This window comes from Corvus cornix, chromosome 2 (genome assembly GCF_000738735.6).
Source record: "Corvus cornix cornix isolate S_Up_H32 chromosome 2, ASM73873v5, whole genome shotgun sequence".
NCBI lineage: Eukaryota > Metazoa > Chordata > Aves > Passeriformes > Corvidae > Corvus > Corvus cornix.
This window is the reverse complement of record NC_046333.1, coordinates 66,371,705-66,399,538: the sequence shown is the minus strand read 5'-3', so window position 1 is coordinate 66,399,538 and position 27,834 is coordinate 66,371,705. Positions and strand designations below refer to the sequence as shown.

The 27,834-nt window shown below is 38.8% G+C and overlaps 1 long non-coding RNA gene across 3 annotated transcripts in view; it reads right to left on the bottom strand.

Annotated features, from left to right (window-relative positions):
• Positions 1-3,216: 3,216 nt before the first annotated feature.
• The window catches only part of LOC109145054, a 52,851-nt gene continuing 28,233 nt past the window's right edge, over positions 3,217-27,834 (bottom strand). For 2 of the 3 annotated variants that reach the window (XR_002046196.3, XR_002046195.3), the window contains exons 3-5: positions 24,791-24,982; positions 6,641-10,216; positions 3,217-6,532 (exon numbers count right to left, since the gene is read on the bottom strand). This is a non-coding gene — a long non-coding RNA (uncharacterized LOC109145054). The remainder of the gene's footprint in view (positions 6,533-6,640; positions 10,217-24,790; positions 24,983-27,834) is intronic. The other variant, XR_002046198.3, reaches the window with a different exon arrangement.

Genomic DNA, 27,834 nt, shown 5'->3' with positions numbered 1-27,834 from the left:
GAATCTCCATTTACACAACAGGTGTAGGCACCTGCTATGCCAACATCCCTAAGAGTCTTTCCACCTGAGAGTGCAAGGGAGATGATCTTCCCTGGGAAGAAAGGCACTAAACCTATTTTGTAGTTCACGTTGTTTGTAGGCTGAATTGAGAAACTCATCATGGATAATACAGCCCAATTTTGGTTTTTTTTCTTAAACAAATTATGTATCTGAAGTTGTTGTCAGTACTCTGCCAACTCTGTGTAGAGGGGATGCTGTATCACCAGAAAGAACACAGGAAGCCATTACAATAAGACTCAGCAGGCAGAAACATGTTTTAGTGAGTCCAATTCATGCACACAGCCAAGGTGCCTCCCTTCTCTAAAGAACACCAAGCCAATAACTCAGACAACAACAATAAAAAATTATTTAAAAAATAAAAGGGAAACAGAGGAAGCTTTATTAGGCAGAAAGTTAGGTTTTTTTATTTCCCATTGCCTCAAGAACTTAAAAATAAGGAAACTCTTCCAGGATACCAAAATTTGAAGCAGACCTGATTCTCCTCTTACCCTTTTCACACTGGGAGGCTGTATGTACATCCTTTTTGAGGGAAGATTGTATCTTCTTTGCCACTTTACAGTATTGTAAACCTTGTACAATGAAAACAATTATAGAGCAAGGCTTACTCATGCTAAACTCATGCATCCTATGAAGTTTGTGACAAAGATTCCACCAATGCCGAATGTCTCAGGATTTTGCTCTGACTTTTTACTCAATCATTATTGAAACTCAGGGTTTGCCAGTGGATAGACTTAGCGTGAATCAGATGTTTTTCCTGGGCTAGGAAGGTTGCTACCCCAAGTGGGTAGTTTTCTGTAGCTCTCCTCTGACTATTTTGCACATATGGATGAAATATAACTTAGAATACACACATCTGTGCATTTCTTACTTACCTATGAACCCCGTGGGTCAAGCATTAAGCACCATACAAACTATAGCTATAAATAGAATGGAAAGTGACCTTAAGAGAAATGCTCTTTTTTTCTCCCTTATTCCCAGCTGAGTGATTCTAGGATTTGTGGTTTGGTTTCTGTTGTTGTTTTTTTTTTTTGCCTCTGAATAGCTGATGGCTTTTTTGATTGGAGTGGAAGGGAACAGCCATTTCTCTCCTTCGACCTTGCTCTGTGCTGTGTTCCACTTGGTGCGCTCACGCTGAATTCACTGAAATGGTATGGACATTTCAGCACCCAGCCTCCTTTTAGAGGGAGACTTCTCCATGGATCAGCTCCAACATAAACATGATGTTAGTAGGACAGAGAGTTCGGATCATAAGTACACATCTGTTTTCCTGTGATATTCCCCACCCCCATCCCTCAGCTTGCTCTGTTCATAAAAACAGGGTTTATGAATTTGCCTTTAAAAATATGGTCTGCTTTTCCAACGCACCAGTTCTACTTTCTGATTCCTATAGAAAATATGCTGTGACAGTGCAATATGTACTCAAGGTTATTCTTACTGGTAGTAAAAAGCAGATTATCTCTGAAAACATATGGAGTCCTGCACATATGCACATCTCCTGCCAAACTAGAGGAAGCAAGTGGAAACAAATGCTAGCAAACTTCAGGAAAAGAGTAGATACAAGTTGTTTCTAAACCAAGAACAGCAAGAAAGAATATTGTTAGTCTAAGACAGAAAAGAGTTGGAAGGAAAGACAAGACAAAACATATTTTAGCATAATGTATGTCATCTTATAGGTGTTATCTTGTCTCAATTACAGCTCCATCATATGCTGAGAGATTCCAGAATGTGTGACATGGAATCACCCAATAACAAAATGATAAACGAGGAAAATGGGAAAAGATTTAAAGAGTTAAACTTAGTTCAGGGATTACATGTTCAGGTTAAAACTCCAGCCTAGCCAACAAAGTAAGGTAGGCAACCAACCACAGATTTTTTTTTTTTTTTAACCATGTAATATCACTCTGGTTTCACTGACGCCAAGGTGGGGGAAGGTGCCTTATGCGGACTGGCATTGCACAGACACCCCATGGCTCTTTCTAGAATTTTTCTGAGATGAATGCCATTTGGGTCCTTTTTGGTTTATAGATAGAATATGAGACGACAATCTATCTCAGGGCAGTGGAGAAAGGCTGTCAATTACACTGAAAATTCAGTGGTTTTGAGAATCATAAAAGAGAACATAACAACAGCGGTGCTAAGAATCTGGGGGAACCCCCGCAAAAAGAAAGAGTAATTTGATGAGTCATCTCTTTCCTTTCAGCAAAAATATTAGAGAACTCACTTTAGGTAGGAGTACTCTGTAGAAGGCACATGATCATCCTGCAGCTGGGCTGCTACCAAATGAAAAAAACCCAACACATGCTGAATGCAAGAGATACTGCCTGAAGTGAGAGTCTGAGTCTCTCCTGATGCTTTTAACACCTTTAGAACTTGCAGATGAATATGACGCCAACAATGTTTTTATTTCCTTTGTTATCCTTACTGCTTTAGGTGAGAACTAGTAAGTTGGAGTGGACTCAGAGTTATTTGCAAAGCTGAGCCAGAGTTTATCTAATGGCTGCGGTACAGATCATTTCTGTCATTGCAACAGATAGGAACTAGAGTACCAGTACTTGTACCTGGTATTCCTACAGATTTTATCAGGTGACTCTAGCATTGCTGTGTTCTCTCCAATGGACTCTGAGTCAGGATAGGTCCTTTGGTGTCTGAACACCCTCTGCAAGAGTACACAAGTTTCTGGGAAAGACACAGTGAGTGCTGGGGCTGTAGCTTTCATGTCTGTGGAGGTTTTGTAACAAAACTTGAGGGAACCCTTGCTAAACTCTCAAGACAGTGGCCCCAAGGCCAAACTGCCCTACTGAGCCTTTACTCGAAACAAGGCCAGTGTTACTCTTCTAACCACTGGTACATGAGGACACGGCCATTGAAACGTGTGTGGTGCTCTACTTCTGACACATGGGGAACAACAGAGAAGTTAATAAATAAACACAATTGAATAAATCAAGTCTCTCATGAATGCATTGTCTTCTCTCTTTGCTCAAATTCTTTACATTCCAAAATCGTATTGGAAAATGTAAGGCAAATACACAGCAAATGCTGTGAGCTTCTCTTTGGGCCATGCTGTTTCCATTTCTATGGCTATTTGAAAAGTGCATGAATGCAAAGCACTTTTAAACACTCTAAAAATTAATATAGAAGAAACAATAGAAGCACATTTATTCTTGTTTTATTCAATGTCAGTGTTGCTGAGTTTCGCCTGACCAGATGTTACAGAGTTTCAAATCTGTTCAACCGTAGCTGTTAACAAAACATTCTTCTTTCATCAAAATTTAAAAAATATATACACATTTATTTTAATAGATCTCTTTGGGTTTTTTAATATAAATGAAGCAAAGATGCAATTTATCCCTTACTCATGCTAGTACTCGTGATTTCTGAGAGTACTGATCACAAGACTTTCGGTGTGCACTGTTTGCACACTATTTGCACAATTATTTCAAAATTCTGTATGTGCAGTTTTAACTCGGTGATACTGGTCCTGCAATTTCAGGTTGGTTTTTTTGTTTGCTTGGTTTTTTTGTGTTTTGTTTTGTTTTGTTTTTTTTTTTTAAAGGACACATGTTTAAGATAAGAAACAATTTCTCAGATAGGGCTGGAAAAGCTTAAGCTTTTCCTCTCTGTGTGGTAGTTTCCCTTCTCTTTCTTTTACTGGACAGAACTGACAAGCAGGCATTGTCCCTCCAGTGAGCTCTGCAGTATTACTTTGACCCTAACCCATCAATCTGCCTCAATTGGATAATGATCTGTAATCACTTTCTTTCAGGGGAGTCTATAAATTTGCCAAGGCCCCATTCTTCTCTGAAGGCCTCCTTATGTTCACTCCCATTTGTGCAAATGCTCTCTCTTTTACAGCACTAAATAGCCATGCACATGGCCCTTTCTGTTCTGAGGCACCAGGCTGCTGACTGTTGATTTTCCATGGCGCTGCTCTCTAAAAGGAGGCAAAGCTCTGCATGCCAGGACTCGGCAGGGTGCAGGACGAAGCCACACCACTTCAAGAGCAGCCGCTTTTCTCATTAAGGCTGACCCATCATTAGGCTGCTTTGTGCTGGCCCTTGTAATCGATGAGAGGACTGTGTAGTGTGAAAAAGCTAATAAAGATGAGCATGAGGTGGTAGAGAAGGGGGTGGGGGGAGTAAAGACACTAACCTCTGTTAACAGAGAAGCCCTCCTTCTCCAAAGCTAAGCCATATGAGTGAGGGGCAAAGCTCAGGATAGCTGGCAGGGTGCAGACTCCTCTCAGTCATTTCTTTGATTGTCTTGCACTTAATTCCCTGAGCATCCTTGCTCTGTTCTCTTTATTGGACCTAAGAATTAGAACAAGCATGAAAGAAAGCTCATATTCTCCTTCCTCAGCCTCCTTCCTTCTTCTGATTAAAGAAGATCAAAGGGTGAAGAACATCTAACTGAACTTGAGTGCAACACAAGAGAAAGCCCACATATGTGCAAAGAGCACTGGAGCGTTTTTTCCCATATTGTCACGACACTTTATGAGGTTCTGAGAACATCATGGAAAAGGTCAGAGAAGATGAAAGATACTAAAGTTGCTAATGTGTCCTGGGAAGCACCAAGTGTATTCTTGCTCTGTGACATGTTGGGTACACTTTGCAGAGAACACAGGGAACAGAAAATAAGTAATCTCCAAAAAATGTGCAGTGTGGAGGGACCATTGGTCAAGAGAGATGGCAAAGATGATATTTCTCTACCCATACTGCAAAGACAGCAACACATCTCTAGAAATGCTGTGCATATGGACATCACACCAGAAATAAGCAGCGGGAATCTGCAGCTATGACAATGTGCCTGAGTGAAAAGAAAGGATCCTTGTGTTTGGGGGAGGAGGAATGGTGCCTGTAACACTGTGTATACTGGTGAGAAAACATATGTAGAGTGAGGTTGCAAAAGCATAGTGTCAGATGTTGTACAAATGTGGGAGAGCTCAGGGACGGACGGTTTCTCCCTTCCAAACAGGTGGCCTGCAGAGCCACTCCTCAGACCACTCCTCAGAGCAATGCTGTCCATGCCTTCATGCATACTCTGTTTTGCTCGGTGTGCCTCATGGACAGGAAACAGAGTCCACACCTCATCTTCTCTCCACTGTGTGCCTCCTTCCCCAATTCTCCCAAGGGCAAAGAAGTAGAGAAAGGACAAGTATTTTACTCATCCCCACACCTTGAGAGTGCATTTGTGGCTGGGTTTTATGTGAGAAATGATACACGGAGTTCCCTGCCTGCACTCTCCCTCATACCTGTTGCTCAACTGAGTCTTTGATGAACAGCTCAGAAGTTTTTAGCATTAAGTTTAGGTTTTCTTTTCTTGGATATATGCAAAATACATGGACAAGATCTTACGCATAGTAAATTAATGTTTTCATATCCACAAAGTTCTGTTCATAGTCTCGTCTTCCTTGTGACTACAAAAAGTCTCAGAAAGGCTCAGAATTAAAGTGAGTTGTTAAAGCTGTTCATGTGCCTAATCAGCACATTGTTGATATTAGTGAATTCCACCCCTATTTTTCTATGGGCATCATTCTTGTGTAGAGAGTTGAAGCTTCTGTCTTTGGCTAAACACCTTCATCCCCACCATCATGCATTGTTTGGTCCTTTACTCCAGCTGAGGGCTACAAATATAGTCTCTGAGCCAATGCCAGAATTTTAGAATTGCTGTGAATAGACTGTGTCCAACTGCAGAAATTTCAACCAAGTTGAGAAATGTATGGGATTTGTGGTTTTTGTTTGCTGAGGCTTTTTTTTTTTGGTCTTTCTTTCTTTGAAAGAAGCAAATTCTAAGAGGATTGCATAACAGAAGTACCCACTTCAAAACAAAAGCTGCTTGGCGCAGTATCTTCTGCTAACATTCTGCCTCAGCTGTGCCATTCAGTGCATTTCACACGGGATTTTGTGTTGCTGTCAAAGAGAAGCTGCACAGATTTACTTGATTTGAAACAGGGATGCCTGGCAAGTTGTTATGGGCAATCTGGATGAATATGTGTTGGCATTTGCCTTATTTCCATTCTCCTCAAGATTCCAAATGATAACCATCTTGAAGGTAATTTGTTTTCATTGCATTAAAAATTCCATTGGAAAGTTGCTTTTTATTGTAACTTGTTAAATGCTTAATTGATATCACATAATAAAAAGAATCAAAAAACCCCTCTGGTCCCTCTCAGGAGCTCCAGTTAGCTGCAGTGGAGCCAGCTCCGTTGCCATTTCCAAGTTGTTCTGTAGTGATCTAGCAATTCATCAGTGTCAACGACACATGGGAACTCTCATGTTTGTAAAAGCCTGCAAGGGATCCATGTCCTACATTTCAACAAAAATCACAAAATCACATTTCAAGGTGGTCAAGGTTAGGGAAACATCAGGCACATAATTGCTAGCCCCTTTCTGAAGTGGATGGTAAAACATGGAGAAACAGGCAGAAGCAAGAGGTCAGCAGCTGCAACAGAAAGGTGAATGCTCCTTTGAAGGACCTAGAAAATTGGAAGTGAAACATAATTGTCAGGATGCCAGAAGCATTTGGCTTCTGCAGGAGGAGGAGTGGTACGAGAACCTAAACAGGCAAATATGTTGATACATACATGTCACAGAAATCACAGCGGAGCAGTCACAAAGGGACCAGTGGAAATCATCTGTGGCTCATTGCTTTATCTTCACTGGCCTGCATCATGGCAGAGACTTCTATTCATTCTCTCTCTCCATGTTCCCACCTAATTGTTTATCTTCTGCAAAGCTGCAACAAGGCCACAGGCATGTGAGCTTGAGTCTGCCTCATGCCTCACCATCTATGAGTAAGAACAGACAAAATCTAGCATGTGAAAGTCTGCATCATAAAGTGTGAGATTCTTTGCTGCCATGCATTATATTTTATGGATAATTGCCTTGCTAGATGAGGCAGCATGCCAGCAAACACACATACCCAGTGTATTCAGTATTCTCATTTAGAGTTACTGCGATTATGATATACTACAGAAGGTGGTCTGATATTTATATATGTCAAAGTTATAGCCTCTAAGATATTTTCTACAACTCTTCTTGCTCCTTACTTTGCAGGAGATGGTCTACATTGTCTCAGGCAGATCAGGCAGTTTTGGGTAAAATGTCCAGATTCACATTGCAATGTTGTTTTCCAACTTACTGGTAAAATTGAATTGGTTTTCCAGGGGGAAGGTTAAAGGAACCTGGTTAAGATGAGAAGTTTTGACCATTTAGAAAAGATCTGGGACAGAACTTGTCAACTTGAAGTTATTTTACTTATTGCCACATCCCTAACTCTTAAAAACATGGCAGAAATGCCATTCGGTAGCACATCTACACATGTTGTCTTCTTTCAGGATAGAACCCATAGAATGTACACCATACCAATACTTTCATATTCAAAGTAAAGCCAGTAATGAGGAAATTCTTCCTTCTGATCCATCAGTGTGATCTATTCACTGAGATTGCACTGGTTCCTTGACTGAAATTTTAGTTGGCAGTTTGCTGATAAGGAATTCAATGGAACATTGAATCTTTCTGATTTATTTATTGCTTCCATCATGTTGCAAAAGTGAAAATACTGAGCATGTGCTAAGCACTCAAGTGTTAAGATGTATTTTAAATGTCCATCAGTAGATTCAGTTGTGTAGTTTCTAGTGTATTCTGTCTAAATCAATGTCATAGAGTTAAAATAGCAAACAGTTCCATTGTGAAAAATGATGTTCAGATTAACTTCATAAGGAATGGCTTTCTGTGATCTTGGTATTGACTGATATTAACTGCAATCTTCCTGAAATTCTTAAGTCCTATTATTTTATTGCAAACCTGTTTTCTGTCTTAGCAGTTTGCGTTTCTGCATTTTGCCTGTTCTTCAAGTGGGTGCATGTGTCATGTGCTCTTCTTGCTCAGGAGTTTTACTTGTGCTTGTTGCTGAAGACAAATCTCTCCCCGAAGATGTCTGGCCTTACACATGAGTGTGAGGAATTACACTACATTATAACACTATAATAATGTCATGTCCTTGTCATTGGGTGATTTTTTAAATACTTATGCTTTTAATATGGTTCCTATACAAATACAAGTGCTTAAGCTTATTCTAACACATATATTAATAGCAAAATCTTAGAACCTCATGAGTGGCACATTAACTTGAATCTGGCATCACTGGTTAAAAAGGGTCAAAGATGTTTAAAGCCTAGGGATGCTGTCTTGTACTCATATCTCAAAATAAATTACTGAAGGTGATTTTTTTTCCATCCAAAGTTGTCTTCTCCTGGTCTGAAAATCTCAGTTAATAAAATGCTGTGTTCTGAAATCTACCTAATTCCCACCGGGAGTTGCATGATGCTGTTTTCTTTTTAACTGACTAATTATTATTATTGTAGACATGTATTTACTCCAAAGTGGTTTGGGGATAATTGATTAGGTTGCACCATGTCATGAAAGAACAGATGGCAGGCTAGTCTGTCAGTTCATCCACAGCCTGTAAGAATGTTAAGAAAATTAAAATTGAGGGGGAAAAAAAGAAAAAAAAAAAGAAGAAAAGAAAAAAGAAGGTGACTAGGAGGGGAATGAACTAAGCTGTGCTTGCAACACAAAAAAGTTCTTGTAGTGGGTGGTCCTTTGGGAAGGTAATCGGAGATCTGCAATATGTCCACTACAATCAACAAAAGGGTACAATACTTCTCTGCAGGGAATTGGGTAGGGAAGAATTTGTTTAAATAAAATTGCAGGGTTGTAAGAATGTTAAACTAATTCTCTAATGTTCTGTGCATTGTCTGGGGAATTTTGGCTTTGCATCATTTGCTGTACTGAAGTAGTGAAAACATATTCTATTAGAAGTATTTTGGAATGTGTTAACATGTATTTTAGCTTTGGAAACCCCGCCTGTGTTTAATGACAACTAAATATGCTTTTAGAATAGCTACACTCTCCTGCGTTCTCTCCCTGAAACTGCTCCCAAATTCTACATTCTTCCTCACTTAGTAGAATTCTTTATCTTTGTCTTGCAAAGGGAGTTCAGTTTGCTGTTATTCTGATTGGATGGCACCCGCATTTTAGTGTGTGTGTCCATGTTAATCATTGGTGATAAAATACCATGGATGAAAGTGTATGTGGGTTACTTGCGTATAGAGGAATGTAAAGTCTTGAACTGATCTCCCTTTAGCATTTGTATTTACGTGTGTGAAAATGGGGAAAACTGTAAGAAAATGGCAGGAAGAGAAATACTCCCTGTCCTTCCCAGAGTGCACCAAAAATACCAATTATACCTCCAGAATCCAAAGATCCCAAAAGAAGAGGTCCAGAAGAAAGTAAGTAATTTCTGTGCAAGTGTTATTCTTTCTAGACCTGCTTCTCCTTTATATATTAGATGGTATTTTACTTAGCAAAGTATCATTAAGTATCAGCAAATTGAAAAGGCAAGTCCTCAGCCTTACTCTCCCTGTGAGGCGGAAAACAGGGAGTGTCTCACTCCCAGTCGACAGTCTCTGATGAGATCGCTCCCAGCAGGACTCTCCTCTCCCCCAGTTTTAGCCCATTTTCTCCCCCTCAGCATCCTATCAGTCTGAAAAAGATCAGCTATGCTGCAGCAGGGAGAAAGACTTATCTCACTATCCTCTTTCTCTTGTCGCTAAGTAATCCTGTGTGAAGAAAGGAGAAAATTGCATTATTACAGGAATTTCTTGCTAGGGAGCACTACAAGCTTAGATTTATGAGAGTCCCCATCCCGTATCATGAACCCAGTATTTTAAGTGCTGGACAAATAAGTTTCTTGCTCCTAAAATCTTAAAGTCCCAGAAGGGAAGGAGGTCACAGGGATTTGTCATTAAACACAGACAGGGACATGATTAAACCTTCGCAATCTCAGAGTTTCGGCTTGTCTCGCAGTGTATTATCCCTCAGCCCAAGATCGTCCCTCCCTCAAATGTAAAATTGTACTTTCAATTAAGTAATTCCAGTAGAAACAATTTATATTTTACTTCCATGAGGTAATCTTCTCTTGTAAGTGTGCACTGGCAAAGTTCTGCTTCTGATTTTTTTGTGCGTGCTGGGCTTTTCACACATCTGGAACAGCTGTTATCCTAGCAAACGGCTTTTCTGCTGTCTTCATGCCTTCCCCAGTGCTGAGCAGGTCTAAAAAGATCTGTTCCATCTGTGGTCAGTTTCACAAACATTTTCTGTTCAAAGAAAGAAAATAACCAGAGTCTGATCATTGCATAAGTGTTTGAGGCCTTATCTTTATCAAAAATTGTAAGTGAGGATTAGTTCTCATTGGATTGCGAGTCAAGGATTAATTACACTGACCACAGATGGGCACGGTGCAAAGAATGTCGGTAAACTCCCCACACAGCTCCCAGAAAGTACTTTAATTATGGCCTGCATAAATTTCTATTCCAGTTTTCGGACTCCCTTAAGCAGAGACTACCAACTGTCCTAAATTGCTTGGTGGTTTGTTGAGGAGGAAACGTATCCTCTGTGGACTAAACTCATTACTGGGAGGTTTATTAGCAAGAAGGTAGTCTAAGTCCATTAATAAATGAGGAGTGAGGCAAAATCAATTATGATTTTAATATGACTGAACCACTAAGCTGCTTTTTTTTGAATCTATCATTTAAAGGGAAATTTAAAAGAGTATGGGCAATTAAGAAGCAATGAAGATCATAGCTGGTGTGGTTATTGATAAATGCAGGTAAGTAAATACCTGGTAAAATTAAATGCAAAGATCAGCAATTACTTATCTTAAGGAAATTTATGAATGTACTGAATCACTAAGAGGTAGTTTTCAAAGCCAGACCCCTGGGCCCTGCATAAAATAGAGTATGTAAAGTTTACATTGTAAAGGGCAGTGGGAGTGAGCATCAGGATAGAGAAATACAGTCATTTAGCATCCAGTAAATGTAATCTGTCCAGTAAAATGATGGAGCTGCAGAAAATCTGAAAAATGGTAGCAAACAATACTACATGTATAGGAAGTACCTGCTACAAACTGTGCCACAACAACTTGTGTAGTGCGGCTGTTCTCAGCTTTATGGCAGAAAGGGCAGACAAAAGGAAGAGAACAAAGGTCATATTTCTGAATGTTAAGAAAACATTAGAAGGTGTGCTTCACAAAATTGCCTTTGGAAAACAATGCCAGGTGGTAGGGATGGGAACACTGCTACATGGGCTGAAAGTGGTTAAAGGTTTCTAAAGTGAAAGTAGGAATGAATGACAACAGGTTTCTGACATGGGGAGTTTGAGTTTTTGCGGGAATTGTCATATGGCCTACTTTTCTACAGCATCTTTTTTAACAGTCTGGAAGATGGAATAAATAATATGTGAATACAATTTGGAAAAGATAGGAGGTAGAAAAGACCCAATAATAACAATCTGGAGATATTAATGGTGCAAAGAGGAAATGTAGTCTAAGGACCACAGATGTACTGAAACAAAAGGGAGCTACAGAATGCAACTCACCACTTGGCAGTGTTTGTGTGGCATGGCACACTACTTCTGGAGCAAAAACCAAACCAAACCAGAAAAAAATCTCGGATGGGAACTAACAGCTGAGGTGAGAGTACAGTGTGTCTGCAAGTCGTCTGGGCATTGAGGGCAAAGGATGGGGCAATCGATCTGTGCAGACTCAAAACTTGGCTACAGGTCCACTCTGCACAGATATTTAAGGAAAAAAAACAAAAAACACCAAGCCCCATGATGAGACAGAGATGGAGAGTGGATGAAAGGAATTTAAACACCACCAAGAAGCCCAACTGCCCTGTTTCCACCAATCCCTATGCCATTATCATATACGTACACTGATTTCTTCCTGCTGAGAGTCTTTGTAAGCCCGTGTTTGCCATTCCCAGTTGTTGCTGAGTTCATTGTTGTATTTTCATACCTTTTAAATGTCATAGTTGAATATCAGATGTTAGGTGTTTATTATTTTTTATTTCTTTATGTCCTTTGTGGTTTTATACACAGAATTTTCTTTTTTTATGGGCTTTGAGTGTTTTCTGTGCACCCTCTTTCAAAGTTTTTCACTCATGCTCTCCAGTAGTTGAAGACTGACATTATGTATTAATGGAAGCACATATTCCCAGTATCAAGCAGATAACTACATTTAAATCTGTTCTATCTATGTCCTGGTTGGATTCCTGAGCTGGTTCAGACAACAGACTTGATTAAAGTGAGGTTTTGATCCATTGTTCACATATACCAAGGAGAAGGCTCCCATTATATTCAGTCAATAGGGGTCAGTCTTGGAAAATTTTGCAAGACTTGAATAGTCAACTAGGGAATTTTTTGTTGATTTCAGGAAGACCATTTTCAATAAATCTTTAAAAGGTAATTTTCATTGGTTCTTGTTGCTTTGTTAGAAGGTCTTATTGAACTTCAGGGTAGGATTTTTCCTTTTAGATCTTTGAAATGATGAAATTTGGACTGCTGACATTCTTGATGGATTTATAAGGAAATATGATCAGCTGTAATTAATGGAATGCCATGCTATATTAATTTTCTCTACCTAAATATTAGAAGAACATTTTCTTTGTCCTGGTTGAATGGTTTAGTTACACTGGCTGAAATGTTTATGTTCTTATTGTAGTCTTTTGCTAAACATTTAGTTTAAAAGATTACTTCCTGGAACAATTTTTACTAAAATAAACCTGGTAGCATGAAAATTTTCTAAAAGTATATGTAACATTTATGGTTAAACAGAATCTATGAAAAAAGTTCTGTTACTGGTTTAGCAATAATAAGGGTCAAATTCTTCTGGTTTGAGTTTTGTAATCTCAGTAATTTCACATGACAGAACTTTTTACAGCAATCAGCTGATTACTCTTCATGACCATAAACTTAGTTCTCCATGGAGAGATGAAAACATCTGTGAGTTTTATGCTGAATTTTGCCATCAAACAATTGGATTCTGGAAAACATAAACTGAATTAATTTCTATGATAAGAAGCTAGCTTCTCTGAATACCACGTTAAAGCCAGTGGGGATCTGCCTCTGAAAGTGTCGAAATAAACTAACAATAAATCAAAAGCCGTGCAAAGCAAAACTGGAAAATTTCATCAAGCTTTAAAAAAAAATGTATTGGTGTCAACAACCTTGGAGATGATGACCGAGAAGGGGCATTTTAATTAAACAGGTCTGAGTAGGCCAAACCTCTTGAAAGTCTGAGAGTTAGAAATGCAGTTTACAGCTATTAACATCTTTTTGAGATTTCAATGCAAACATCCCTTCTAGCAAAAAGATCATCAAGTACAGTTACACTGAGTGGTATTCACCCAAAGAAAATAGTGGAATGTAGTGAAGTCGCATGTCATCCTCTGATCAAAGCTCATGAATAAGGTGCCTCAACACAGCACCCAGAGTGCAAATATGCAAATATGGAATGAGCTCTGATTTTGTTCTCTATCTGTTTAAATTATGTTTGCCATTTTTACATAAGCTTTGGTGTAGCATCTATTTTTATCACATGTACAGTTTTCTTTGATGCAATCTCTCCCCAGCCATTAAAACTTCTATCTTTTGACTTATTTCTGAGTTATTTTTAATCACCTGTAAAAATGACACATGACATAAACTTGACCTCTCCCCTCGCTGGGTACTATCAGCATGATAATAAAATAGAATTACAGAATCACAGAACAGTTTGGGCTGGAAGGAAGCTTTAAAGGTCATCCAGTCCAACCTCCCTGCAATGAGCAGGGGCATCTTAAACTAGACCAGATTGCTCAGAGCCCTTGAATATTTCCAGGGATGGGGCATCCACAACTTCTCTGGGCAATGTTTCAGTGTTTTACCACTACTTTTGTAAAAAAAATTGCCTTACATCTAATCTAAACCAACCCTCCTTTAGTTTTAAACCATTATCCTTGTTCTATCACAATATATCCTACTAAAAGGTTTGTCGTCATCTTTCTTATAGGTCCCCTTTTAGGTACCTGAAAGTTGCTCTAAGGTCTCCCTGGAGCCTTTTCTTCTCCAGGCTGAATAGTCCCAACTCTCTCAGCCTGTCTTCATAGGAGAGGCACTCCAGCCCTCTATTTTTATGGCCTCCTCTGGACTCACTCCAACAAGTCCATGGACTCAGGACTCCAGGTGGGTCTCATGATGATGGAAACATATGAAAATATCAAGATATCACTTGCCAAATAAGTTGCCTCAACATGATATGCCAGTATTTGGATGGTCCAGCCATGACACAGCAGGAGGTGCAGAGGGAAGCTTAAGCTGAATAATCGTGCTTGGTTTAGGCAATGCCTCTCTGGCTGGAAACCAGTACTGACTTTTTTCATAAAGTGAAGGCTTGGGTTTGCACCATCCAACCCACAGATGCTGGCCGAGGTGACTGCTTGCTTTCCAGACTGAGGCTGCTGTCCTCCTGGTGGAGGCATTTCCAGGCTCCAGCATCATTTCCCAGTCTAATATTTTCACACCAGCCCATTACTATGTGTCAGTTCAAAGTGATTGCTGGTGATGTGAGCTAGTACATGGGCTCCTCTTTCTTATGTTCTTTAAAGGTGTTTCCATGTAGTTTCCACACAGATGTGACATTGCAGCAAGGAAAAGAGTTGGGGGTTGGAATCTTGTTAAAGTAGGACTGAACAAACTTCTCCACAACTAAACATGCTCTTTTTTGCTTTTCAAGTGAAGTGTAGAAATAAATGTGACTAACCATATCATTAAACAAGCAAAGTAAACCACATTTTCACCTGAAAACTTGGTACTTGCTTTTTGATTTTTGTGTGGTTTGTTTGGTTTTTTTGTTCTGAAATGAAGAACATTTGAAAGTTTATTTGTGCTCTTTGTTTCTTGACTGTCAACTACAGTGTTGGCCTTATAAGCAAATGAGGATGCCACTGCTTACTATGTAGTGCAGGAGCTGATGATGATGATGAAAGAAGTTGAAGCTAGAAGGGACAATAAAAAGTGTTATGAGGTCAAGCTGGAATGATTGTCTTGTTGCTTCCTCAGAAATCCCATGTACATTAGCAGATGAGTTGGGACACCTTCCCATCTTAACCACAAACCAAGAGCAATCTGAGCAGACGCTTTCTGCATAGAGTGTAATGATGAGGGACTTGTGATCTAACACCACCCCTGGGACACGAAGAATTTGTCCTATTGAATTGAAGGTCCCAAGAATTGAAGGTTCAATCTTCATTTGAGTTAGAACCTGTAGGAGCTGGGGAAAAGTGATCTTAATTTTAAAGGTCGCAGTTCTCAACAGCAGAAAGACTGATTGATGGATTGATTGATTTCTTATTTTAATATTTTTAAGAAATTTTTTTATTTAGGGAAATGAGTGTTGTATCTTACAATACTCTTGCTTAAACAGCATATACATAAACTTGAGAGTATTAAGTGAAGCTGTTTATAATTTTCACACATATATTTTCATATGTATATTTTTCTCATCACCATTAGGATTATTACCAGTGTTGCTCCTGCACTCTTGTCATGGTTTAATCCCAGCCAACAACCAAGTCCCACTCAGCCATATGTTTACTTCCACACCAGTGGGATCAGAGAGAGAATTGGAAGGGTAAAAGCAGGAAAACTTGTGGGCTGACATAAAGACAATTTAACAGGAAAAGCAAAGCAAGGAATTCATTTACTGCTTCCCATGGGCAGGCAGGTGTTCAGCAATCTTCAGGAGAGCAGGGCCCCATCACAAGCAACAGGTACTTGGAAAGACAAACATCTTCAAACATCCCTCCTTTTCCTTCATCCCCTCAGCCTTACATACTGATACATATGATAGGGAATATCTCTTTGGTCAGTTTGGATCACCTGTCCTGGCTGTGTCTCCTCCCAACCCCCAAATCCCTCTCCAGTATGGCAGTACAAAAGCAGAAAAGGTCTTGTCTCTGTGCAAACCCTGCTCAGCAGTAACAAAAACATCTCTGTTGTATCAACCCTGTGTTCAGCACAAATCCAGAACATAGTCCCATGCTGGCCAGCATGAAGAAAATTAACTCTACCCCAGCCAACACCAGCACAACTCTGTACCACTTTGCTCTGAAATTGGTATCTAGTTCAAAGCAATTTGCTAAAGGCAGAGTGGGAACTGATCCCACAGGATGGAATATACTGGAGCTTCCTGGTTTACAGATAAAGTTTTTACCTATTTACACTTTGGCCATTCCCCTTAGCACTTAATTTAAATTTTACCTCTTTCTCTTTCAGTAGATGAGTTTTGTGCTGTTGTGAGAGCTATGAAACAAGAAGTATGCAGCCTGATAGCTACCATACTGTCCAAAAATACCTTCTATATATTGATTTATACAGCACAAAATGTGCATCTATAAATACATGTATGTACATATATATCCATCTATACACAAGTGAGACAACTCTGTATTTTTTATGAAAGATCAAAGCATATGTTTGGTTAAAAGAAATGCTGGTCTTAAGACATACTAATACTGGGAGCTACAGGAAGTCTTGTTGGATCAAAAAGGGGAAGCAACATGTGCAGTGTTTTAGCCAGTTTCCTTTGCAAAGGCATACGCCCAGATCAGGTGTGTAATGAACATGTCAGAAACCTGATTTGTGCATTTATTTTGGAAATAGTTGCATATGCAGTCACTTCAATGTTCACCATTCTGTTCTGCCTCTGCAAATGAGATGACAGAAGTTTCACATCTTGTGCTGTCTAGACATCTTCTGAAATTCAGTCTTAAATTTGGTAAATACCTTTCTTGAATTAAGGGTCTTTGACAACTTCTGTATTTATTTTTGATAGAGTGATTGTCTCTTCTCTTGTTTGGCTATACACACAACCACACACCCACACCCTCCCCCCTCCCAGACCACCTCCCCCAAACCTGTTTAAGTAAATGTGTTCTAGAAACTTTGTAAAGATAAAATGTAAATTACTATTATTCAGACTGGCAGGTTATTTTAAACAATATTGTCTTATAATTCAAGCTGTGCAGATGCTACCTAGAATGTCAGAATAGCCTCTGCAATCAAAAACTTGATGATTCATGATCTCTGTGTCTTTTAGAGACTTTTTGTAACACAGGGCAGGACTGGGAGTTTAAGTTTCGAAGGAGCATTGTTAATCTCAGGATAATTCTATATTTATATCCTTTTTTTTACGGAGGTTTTCTACTTGGGTGATTAAAGCATCAAAACCTGCTCTGAGGCTAGCTCTATTTCAGGGCTCTAAAGAAACTCACCACTGAATGAAAATCATTTCAGGAACAATTAGAGAAAAGGTCCGCATAAATTCTTCCTGTATCTAGGGCATTAGCATCACCCAAGTGTCTCTTGCTTACAGTACGTTGTGACAAAGTAAAAGCTATTTCAGCTGTTATACTGTGATGGCTGTTATTTATGGAACATAAAAGGATACTGAAATACAAAAGGGTTTGAAAAGACCAGGGTAAGATCAGATAAAAAAAAATGAGAGAGAAACAGGCATCTTGGGATGGTAACAACCCTGCCATGTACTGACAGGGAGGTTGTATATTTTTAGAATATACTGAAAGGAATGGTGCTTTTACTTAGGTTTTTATGGTTTACCATGAGATGCAATTTTCTGGCCTTATATGCAGTTGTAACAAAAGTCAGAGAGATTTTATGATAGCTGCCAGAGTTCATAAATGATGGCATACACTAAAATATTTATAGAACTGTAAAATCTTGATTTCTCTCTGGTTTAGCAGATGGGGTCCTAAAACTGGTTCCCAGATTGTCACATTTCTTTACCCTTTGATGACAATGAAGTCTGTTATCACTTTCTTTCCCCCTCTGGAAAGCAAGTTCACTAGTGTAATCAAGTTCATACTTCTATCCAATTATACACACCAGGATCTCATGAATTAAGATGTGTCAGCCATATAAGTTTTGTAATTATTCAAGGCAAAGGGCCTATTGTTAAACACCAGGATCTGAGGAGCCTTGCCATGTCTCTGACCAATGACCATTGACTCATGTTAGTATAATTGCTGGTAAAAATCTGCTTCCTGGTCATTAGGCTGCATCCACACAGCACAGACAAATGCTGCTTATACAACAGAAATGGTGAACTTAGGTGCCTGCTTGGTACAAAGCAGCAATATACCACAGCTATTTGCTTCTCTTCAGGATGTTTTGTTGTCCTCAGAGAAAATCCCTGTAGCACTGCTAAACTCAGCTGTACTTCAGAATGAAAATTGATGGTTGGGGTAGCAGAAGCAGAATAAACAATCTCTGAAGCAGAATTTTTCCATTGCTGATCAGGATTTACTCCACATTAAAAGATTTTTCATTAAAATTGGAGATGCTGAAGAGAAAACACCAAGTAATGTCCCTTCTCTATTGTATGTTCATGAGAGAGTTTCTAGGCTTTTTGCAGATAGTCAATGAATGAACGTGCAGTACCTACATATATACATATTTTATTGCAATAATTGTCTGAATATTTACAAGATAGAAAAGTAAAACAGGACTTTGGGTCCCATCAGTCCAGAAAAGCTGGAAATATCTTCACTGCTGAACTTAGAGCATCAGGCAAAGTATAAATTAACAAAACAGGGAATCAAGAAGGGAGGATCAAGAGACGTAAAAATGGAGTGACAAATATTTTTTTTAAAGCTCAAAGTCATCTCAATCTCGTGTCATGTTTCTGTATTTAAACAAATACAAAAATATGAACACCAAAATAATTAAGAATCTAAATGCATTTTGATTTTGGCATATTATTAATAGTATCTACTGGCATTATGCCTATAGAGGTGGAAGACATGACAACCAGGGCCACATACCTGAATGCCACGGAGAATTGTAGCAAATTTGAATACTAGGGTTCAGAGTTAGTTCTTCTAAAAGATCCCAGTGCAAAGCACAGCTTCACCAACAGAAGCAAATCCATTTGTAATGGCTGAGAATGTGGACAAGGTAATGGGTGGGATTATTCTGGGATTTCCTTAAAATGATTTGTATGGGGTTTTTTTTAAAACGGAAAAAAGCTTTATTTCTTAGCTTACAGTTCCTAGTTGCCTGACTTCCCACCTTTTGGGTTTTCTTTTCCTTTTTCTATTTTGATCAGTAGAACAGAAGAACAAATAAATGATGAATAAAAAGAGAACAGGGAAAACACAGAAGTTAGAGAAATATCTCTTATTCAGATTCCGTAAGCAGAGCTTTTATGCAAACTGCAGTGATTAGTATTTTCATTTATGTAGGAAATATTTATTTCTTCAATAAAGTGACTTGTTTCCAAAAACACTGTATTTTTTCCTCTCTCTACCTCTCTCCTTCTCTCTTTTTATGTGTCTCCTAGCACCTTTTTGTCTTAGAAAAACCCATGACTTTTTAAAATAGCTAGAATAACAACAATAAATAACAATGTCTCTTATTTTTTTATGTCATTTATGAAAATTATCTTATTGAGTATTTATAAGGTTTGGTCTATTTGTGTGGATTTGAGGATTACTTTTACCAGATGGCCTTATCTAGACATTGTTTTCCTTTAACTTCTGCATACATTACCTCACCAGCTTGATTTCAAGTCAGACATTAGGTATTGACGCATAAGGTATTGGGAAAAGAGCTGGAAATTCATTGATGGCTGCATTGCCAATGGAAACCTATCTTTGATATGCTGGTGAGTTTGGCTTGGTAGGAAAACCTGAGGCTGTTAAGTTCATTTTCATTCACCTGTTGTCTTTCGGAGGTAGAAATAGACTGTTAGATGATAGGCAGCATTCCATGTGTTGCACAGAATGTGTGCAGTTGTGTCTTTCTTACGAAGGAGACTTATGACCACATGAGAACCAAAAATGCCTGACCATTGGCTCTAAATCTGCTTGTCAGAGCTTTCAAACATCTTCCAAGTGGCACTGATGGTTTCTTATTTTTATTCCTTATTAGAAAACAGAGTGTGAAGTCTGAATTATAGCTGTGATACCGTAAGTACTGAATACCTCTTTATGCAGTGGTTGATAGGGGGACATACTCATCATCAACAGTAGGAGAACTGCAGGAAAAGTAGGAAATGCATCTTCCTTTGGGAGAAGATGGGTTGAGACTGGCGCTAGTCAGCCAGGTTTCTTTGATGTGGTAAGAGTGAAGACCCATACACCTAGCTTCCATTTCTTCAACTGTACTTAATTAATTCTTGGGCATGGACTCTGAGGTCATGAACATGTGTATCTGGCATACCTTTTTAAAAATTATGTTCACTTTGGGCATATGAACCTGCAAACCCCAAGCTGTATACAGTTTCTCCACCTTGAGCAGGAACTCCCAAAAAAACCCCAACAAACCCAGCTCCTTTTTTGTGTTAGTCTGCATCTCTAGTGAACAGCAAGGTAACTTCTGTAGAACTCTCCATTTTATGACCCCAAATACATTCTTCCTGCATCCTAGCTGCTTGTCTGAATTAAAGTTGATTGAACTTAATTTCTAGCCTAAACAAGTTGCTTGGTTCCACTAAAGAGAAGGCCAGCACTGCCAGAGGATGACTCGTCCCATCCTGAAATGCATCTTCTATAATTTGCTTAGATTATTTGATGGGAATTCAAGTAATTTATGTCAAGTAAGAAGAATATTTTTAGGTCTGAGATGTGTTGGAAAGTCTAAGGTTTAACTTCTTGAAATACTATATGATCTTTTTATCATTCTGGATACCCTGATTGCTGTGCAATTTACAGTGTGGTATTGTTCACTTGAGGCATTAAAATAAAGGGTGCTATACATTAGAGCTACTATGACACTATTTTAATTGTAAAAATAGATTTTGATATTTGGCTTTGCATGCTTTTTGCCTTGCTTTCCTCGGCCTTTAGTGATCTTCTTCACAGTAAGGTACTGATTGTTCATGAAATACTATATAATAATTGTATATAATAGTACTGTATAATGTAGAAGAATGAAGTATATAAGATTAGTATAAAGTAGCATGTAATACACAATATTCTGTGTATATAATTATGGAAAATTTGTTACTGAGCCTAATACCTGCTTTTGTTTGACATAGTTTTGACAAAAATCTTATTATTTTTGCATAATTTTTAATTTTGATCTGGAACATTACTACTCTCAGCCATGCACACACTCAAAAATTATGAAGTGTCTGGATCTTTCACAATAAAAGAGCCATATACATGGAAAAAATACTGGAACCTAAGAAAATCCTCAAAAATATCTGTCATAAAAATATAAGTAAAACCAGAAAAAAATACTTTAAAGGTATTCAAACTAATGCTACAGTATTGCTTTGAAATACAATGTGCTATTTCACAGGTGGTGCATATTTTTCACACTTAGGTCTAGATGCCTTAGAACAAAACTTTGTATCACATGATATTTCATGCTTGTGCTTTGAGGTGTGAATTCAGCCCCTGGCGCATGGTGTGACAAGAAAGTTTTTCAGCTTCAGCAGTACAACTGGAACAGATAATGTGATGAAATGTACTAGACTAAGTGTGTTTGGGTGGTTGTGTGTTCAAAAAGTACAGGTGCAGAACATAGGGAATTTTGAGAGAATAAAGTATTATGAAATGTCATTGTATATCTTGACAGGAATTTTTAGCATTGTAACTGTCATGCAAGAAAAGTCTGTCAGTCTTCCATAAAATCCTGAAACATTTGTAAAATTGCTTTACATAGTTTATTGTGGTCAATACGGTATGGAAAATTAAACAAAGTGTTCTTGCTGGAAGCTAATGAGAAAGTATGAATTGAGTGCATTTCCTCCCATTGGTGTAGCTCTAGGTTGATGTTCTTACTGTGTGCTAGAATTACCACATTCTTTTCGTAACACATTTGTAGGTGGTGAGATACTAAACATGATAGTGAGATTATCTTAAATAAAAATTTGAGAGAAAAAACTATACAAAAGCCTGCAAAGTGGGTCATAGGCTTCACAGTTATGGTCAAAAAATTATTTTAGATTTGGTGGATAAAACCTTGGTCCCAGTGAAAGTTTTAACGTTGACCTCAATTGAGATTAAATGCACAGGGAATGCATGCAGCCAGTGACTTCAGAGGTATCCACAACCACACATAGGAGGGGGAAAAAATTGCCCATCTATGCTCACCGTGTAACTGATTAAATAATGTCTCTGGACACTTTTATTTTGAACATGACTAGAGGTGAAGTCATTACATTTCAACCAGCAGTGAGGTGAAGCCCTCACACTCAGTCTAACAGGAAACAAGTCTCCTAGACAGAAGCATCTGATTATTCCAACCATTTTTATAAAGTTCAGCAAATCTGTTCTTTTGCTGGATGTACAGTCCTTTCTTTGCCAATATTTCCCAGCCATCCCTGGGAACAGTGCATGGCTGGTAAATCAACACAATTATTATTCTATTCCATAGGACATACAGTGATTCACATTTATATGCCAACATTTTCTTCCTTGTTGTCCCGGCAAGAGCTGGGAAATGATTTATAAGGATGCAGAAGTGCTGGCACAGATGTTATACAGCCTCAGCATGTTTGCAGTGCACAGCGTGGCAGACTATTCTGGAAGTGTTGATGCACAGGTAGGGCAGGAGGCAGCCTGTGTGCCAGCGGTGCCCTCCCAGTTCCCATGTGGGGCAAACTCTGGCCCTGCTGCTGGCAAACATATTTGGCATCCATCTTCCTAACAGGTCATTTCTGCATGCTGCACTTTGGGGAGGAGGATTGTTTGGTTCTTGTAATTAGTTGCTTCTGTTGAATTTCTAATGGACCTGTGGGCCATAAAAATCTATCTGTTGTGGAACAGTTGGCAGCTCCATTTTGCAAGTCTACTTTTTTTTCCCCTCTCTTCCCTGCCTATCACCCCCACAGAGGAGGCTTGGAGACTGACTGGATACACAGAATAAAAATGTATTTTGCTACGGGAACTGTCTTCCTTCTTCTTCAGAAAGCTTGACACTATTGGGAAGTTTTGTTTTTGCATGTAAGTATTATCAGAGCAAATGAAGACAATCAAATCACTAAAACACTTCCAAGGACAGGGCATCCAGAACTTCTCTGGGCAACGTCTTCTAGTGTCTAACTACTGAGATTATTACTATTAAGATGATTAAAAAAAAAAGGTTCTACATAGGACATAAGTCAAGGCAAAATATTACATTCCTCTCATCAGGATTAAAAATAGATACATAAAACTGAAGCACAAAAACAAAGTACTGTAACTCCTGATTTCATGAATATTGGTATAAACTTGAGGAGATTAGTCCTCCGTGAGCTTCAAAAAACAAGGGCCTAGATTTTGGGGACATTACTGCTGGAGAGATTACTGCTTTAATGCAGTGGGTCCATTTTAGGCTTGGCAGAGTAGGCTACAAGACTTAAGCATACAGGGTTTAAGTAATTTGGTAGAGGAGCAGTGATGATGATGATGATGATGATGATGATGAAAACAAAGGGAGGGAATTATATCTTAGGCATGGAAATTATGCTCTACCCTGCCCAGAGGCAAACTTCTGCAATGGCTATGTGGCTTTAACTTAGGGAAGAACTTTGGTCCACATGAGGATGAAATTAAATAGTGCAACAAGGATGGGCTCATATTTGGGGCAAATCCCCTCCCTCTCGACTATGCACAATCCCACCACAGGTGGTAGATTGCACGCACTTATATTAGGACTAATATTTTCTTTCTGATGGCTGGGTATAGTGAGCAAAACAGGCTTTAGTGACTCCCCATAGTAGTAAATAACCTCCCTGTGGGTCCTCTAAAATATCCCAACTCCTTCATTCAGCACCGAGAGATCTCCAAACACTTAGTCCATAAACAACCCAAGCATTTTAACGCACTTTCCTCCTTCTCCCAGGGGATGTTCTTGGCTTGTGTTCTCTGCCTTTATTACAGCTTTAATCTTACGACGTGAACTGGGACTTGTTTACATTTTTATTTTTAAAGGGTTTTTTTGTGTATGTGTATGTGTGAGTGCATGCACTAAAGATCTAAATTGACAGATGCCTTTTTGTAGGACTGAAATGACATATCTAAGTTTTACTGCCCTCTTCCCTGTATTTGCATTTTTAATTACTTGCATCATATTTTATTAGTGTTTTACCTGATGAAGAATTCCAACTAATTAATTTCACCTGGAATTATATGTAGATATAGGAAAAATTATCCTTGGCCATTTGTGGAGACCAGCTGTGTATTAAGAATATCTGATCCCCATTTGAAAGATTAAAGAAAAAAAGTAATCAAGAGCAAACAGCTGATTGTAAAAGCTAGTCCCCTTTTTTTCTCAAGCCCTAAAGATATTATTATTGGCAAATATCCTTTATTACTCACCCTGTATACTACACATTAACTCAGAAGTTCTAACTGAACATCATTCAGTCAGATGACTTTTTCTTCAACGATTTCAGCCTTAATTTGTAGTAAAGTTAATGTTGTTCCACCCATATGCAAAGACTCATTTATTTCCATTCCAGCATGACTCACAGAGGTATAACTTCCCTTTGACCAGCTTTTATTTTTTTCCACTCTAATTTTTTTTTTTCTATGTGACATTAGGAAAGGGGAAAAAAATTGATTAGGAATGTAGGCATTTTATGAAAAGCTACCTGTAGAGGAAGAGGAAAGAAGAAAAGAGAATATGAAATGTGACCTGATCCTGCAACACAGCTGAACACACACACACATGCACACGTGCACATACACACTTTCTCTCCATGGATATTTCTGGTTTGATTCTTTGTCTGTACTGACAACAGATGGTGTTTTAATAAAGTCCAGTAGGAATATTACTGTGAGTAAACAATCCAACGCATGCCAATTTCATAATTGCTGGGTACTGATACAGCCTCTTACCTGATGAATCCAAATTGGGAGGAAACCAACTGTGCACACACCTACTGGCAGCAGCCAAATCCGCAGCTGTGGTATGCTCCAGCATTGAGCTTCACCACGGAAGGTAAATTGCAGCTCCAATCATCTTTCTTGGCACCAGGCTAGGGGAACAGCTGCCATCTGGCCTGTCATCAAAGTATGGTCACCGAGTTTCTGGGAGATGAAATAGCTTGCTTTTTTACCTTGACATGCACAAAGATTGCAATCTTCATCTTTACAGGTATCTCTTAAAATAACATTCTTGGCTTCCTAAGCCAAAGATTTACCAAGTGGGATTTTCTTCTTTAAGTGATTCCCACGCCTATAGGGACTTGAAGTCTAAACCTGTTATATGCTAATTAAAGATTCACACCCACATGACTTGTCAAAGAGATAAATCTTACTCATTTGTTTTCATCATTAACAGGGAAAAAAAAAGTAAGTAAGTAATACCATGCCTTACATTAGCAGATTTATGTGGAAACGTTTGTTTTTAATAGAAGTGGAAATGCAGTTAGAAGCATTATTTCCACCACTGTTGATATAACCCAGTATGGAAATTGCAACTTGGCAGAAAAGAAGGAGGTGAAAGGCAAAAGAGGGAATTCAAATATTCAGGACCAGCATTCCAGCTAGAAGTAACTGTATAGACAGCACTCAGCAAATGACTGCTTATTAAGTGCATTACGTGATCATTATTTATATATGCAGTCCTTTAAAGATACTCTTCAAGTTCAAGATTAAATCACAGAAGAAGGAAGTGAGTCCCCTCCTCTATGTCAGCACTTAAGTGCTTCATTTCTGTTAGTTCCTAGCAGGCCCCAGTGCTGCACATCTACACATTGGAATAAAAACTTTATTTCCATTAGTAATTTTCATACTGAGGAATTAGTCTTTAAATTCCATGCAAGAGACAAATCTAAACTGAAATTTTATTTCAGCTTAGACTGGGACACTGACATCCCAGATAAATCTTAAATAAATTAAAATACCTGTTTAAAAACTCCAGTAAATGTAATTTCAGGTAATTATTTTATCAAATTGCTTCATGTTGGTGACAGCTAAGTATACTTTTTTGCATTATTGCCTTGATATATTGTATCATTGTCTTTCAAGATATTTTTACATCAGTGAATCTGTTTTCAGATGGCAAATTAATATCCCCGAAAAATTTTCAGCTGTGATATTATTCACAGGCCTTTCAGAGATCAAGATTTTTGCTTAGTGAAATAATCTTCACAGGCTCTTAGCATGAGAGAAGAACTACTTTGCTCTGGATTTAGAAATTCTATTGAATTCAGAACTTGTGATTGTGGTTCACTTTTTCCTCAGTAAAGGTTTTGTGCAAGAATTTAGGAGACGCGGAGAAGGCTGCTCCTCCCACTTAAATGCCTGCTTTGGAATTGCAAGGTTCTGCTCCTGTCTGAGAGTTTGCAGTAGTGGTTGCCTGAGGGAGATCAGTGGATGTGGATACTCAAATAAGGAGTCATGCTGCTGCACCCAAGCTTTTTCTTACCAGACCACAGAAAGTCTGCATGGACTTCTGTTGGCACATGAGGTTAAAAAAAGTGTGCATACATGTTTTGTGGACCACAGTTTTGTGGACCCATCTACTGAAAGACATTCATGCTGAATACCTTTATGATGATTAGTTCGGCTGTCAGTGCTGGGCTGGGTTAGTTTTGCATATGCTTTCTGTTTTGTGGTGTTCTCCCTACAGATAGGCTAAACAACACTTTTTGCCTTTTTAATTCACTACTGACAATATATTTCTAAAAAAAAAAAAAAGAAAAGGCAGGTGAATAGGGGTGGATAAATGCTAGAGGAATAGTTATTTCATACATGCAAAGTAAATGTACAAGGAAGTGTTTTGGCAAGAGCTACCGTGCTATTCAGTACCTCCAGCAGAAATGAACAATATCTCTAAGGGAAAAAAGCTTGGTGGAGCTCCAAGACACGTGTTCATAGTAGCTGCCTGACACAGCAGTCTGCCTGCACAGTGCTGCTGATGGTCAAAATGAAGCTGTTGTATGGAAATGCTTAGCAACTTTCTGCTGGAAAAAAACTGCTCCCAAAGAAGTTTACGTAGAAGACGAAAAATGTTCCCTGTGGGTTTCTCTAGCTCTGAGATTGGCAGACCTGGAGATGTTGGAAGGTGTTGACCTCTCTGTCACAGCTTGGCCACACCCACACCTGGGTGGCATTTCAACACAGTAGCTGCCGGCTGAATTGGAATCTCCATCAGCCCATGAAATTTCAGGTTTTCTGTGGAAGGAAAACACTGCAATGCTTCCAAAAAATCATGGGGGCTGTGAGATGTGGTGGCTTCAGCTGTGAAGCGAAATTGGATGCCTGTGACAGAACTGCTCATCCTGTCCCTTTATTCTTTCTGTTACCAAAAGCTGGGATCTGAAGAATTAGAAATTAAGAGTCAGGTCAAGTCATCTCCAGAAAATATTCCAGTCAGGATTATATGTTGCAGTGACCCATTTTTTGAAAGCCCTGAGAACAGGGAGTGGACATGTGAAGGTAGTACGTGCTATACACTGACAAACACTGATTCACAAAAATTGTATTTTCGTTTAATTGAGAGCAGAGGTTGCGAAATCACTTTCTACTCCAAGACCTGGGGCTCTAAACATTGACTTATAGAAGAACAACTTCATTTGGCCCAGAGCCAAAGCAGAAACAATGATAGAATCTGAAAATGGATGGGAGAAGCAGTCATAAATCTAGTACTTAAGCAAGGATTGATCCAGCATAGTGATGAGAGGTGTTTATCTCATCCATCAGCCAACCTTGAGATCACCTGACCTGCAATCCATTCAATCCTGTACAAGAGCTGTTGTCCATGCCTTTTCAATATCTGATAACATTTTTAGGCTTATGTATAGGATGCAAGATTCAAAGTAAGTTTTGCTGTGATTTTCTGAAAGAACTGCTTACTGTATAGGCAGTTATACGTTCCTATCTCCTCCCACTTTCATGGAAACTTGTAGCAGATTCCTGGCATCAGTAGCCGCTGG